The sequence below is a fragment of the Gobio gobio genome (genome assembly GCF_949357685.1).
Source record: "Gobio gobio genome assembly, chromosome: 17".
NCBI classification, from domain to species: domain Eukaryota; kingdom Metazoa; phylum Chordata; class Actinopteri; order Cypriniformes; family Gobionidae; genus Gobio; species Gobio gobio.
In genome coordinates this window covers 22914754-22916339 of record NC_137110.1, presented here as the reverse complement: position 1 = coordinate 22916339, position 1586 = coordinate 22914754, and positions in this window count along the sequence as shown.

Genomic DNA, 1586 nt, shown 5'->3' with positions numbered 1-1586 from the left:
ACATCGCTGTCAGCTGAGGTTGAGAGATATCCATCCCAGGCACATTAGAGGCCAGGGGGAAAACCCTTATCACCATCCATACTCTCTACTGGCAATGTGAGCCCGTGTCATTACTAAGATAAACACAAAAGAGGCCATAAACTTCATGCTTTTTAAAACGTCTAGAGCTCCAGGCAGTCTTTGAAACTATCAGTATAGATATATTTAATTGGATCACAACTGTGTTCCACACAAATCAAGAAAACACTGCTGATACGCGACGATGCACTGGCTGGGAGGGAAAGGGTACCGAAAAAAGCCACCACTAAGAATAGTACAGGCATCAAAGGGCTCAACACACTATCTTCACCTCAGCTTGTCCGCGAGGAAAGAGTTGTTTTGAAGTTGAAAGTAATGGCAGCGTTTACTTAGTGTCAAAGGGAGGGGGAGCGGACGAATGTGTTCAAGAAGATGCCCTCTTTCCGTGCCGCTGCACAGGTATGACATTGTTGATGAACTGGGATCTGGCAGTTCATGCGCATGCCACATTCAATCAGCAACCTATACTGGAATGCAGCACCTCCCAGAGGACTTGCCAATAGCCTGATCTATGTAAATACAAAGCCTTTGCCTCCCCATCAGCAGGACTTTAGAAATGTGTTGATGTTTGTCACGTAAATGATCTTCTCATGTAAACCTTTGCAAAGTTCACTCATGTCATTTCAAACTTTGCATTGAAAGAAATATGCTTTTTGCTGCAGAACACAAAAAAAGATAATGTCTTTTGTAGTTTTGGACCCCATTGACTTTCATTGTACATTGTATATTTGTATAAGAATAAGGATTTTAAGCACCACTTTTTATTAAGTTTCTTTATATACTAACATTTAAATCAATTAAATTAAATTAAATTCCTGCATGTAATTAATTGTTTTGTAATTACACTGTTGACCATCCCTTACCTCTTAACCCATACCACCAAACCTGTCCCGGTATCCCACAACAGCAGCAAAAGAGTTTTGCACTATCAACACAATAAGAACATTAGGCCTATACTTAATATTTTTTAATAAAAGGTGTTTATATGAATCATTTTAGATCATTCACAACATTTACCATTGCAATAGGGATTCATTGATAATAATGTATTTGTTCTTTTCTCAATGAAGGATTGAAAAGATGAGATGTATGGCAGTGAGACAAATTATTACAAGGTCTTGTGGAAGCACCTGTGTGCACATGTTTGAAGCTCCACACCCACAACAACAATACATGCACCGATTTACTGATGATTTATTACGAGATTTTACTGATAAAAATTAAGAGTTTTAACGTCACATTCTTGTATCACTCAAGTGCCAAACACATTCACATTTACAACTGATTAATTAAATGTAACTGTAATGTATGGATCTTTGGGGTCAAATAGACCCACAAACTCAAAGAAAGAACCAGTAATCCCAGTTTGCAGGAACTAATACCTGCACTTGTTAGAACTTGTGCATGGTTGTTTATGAGGGGGAATACAATTTTTAAATATAATGTTGAGAGACTGAAACTCTATGGCTCAGTGCATGTGTGCAGGCCTGGTGTAGGTGGGTTCACCT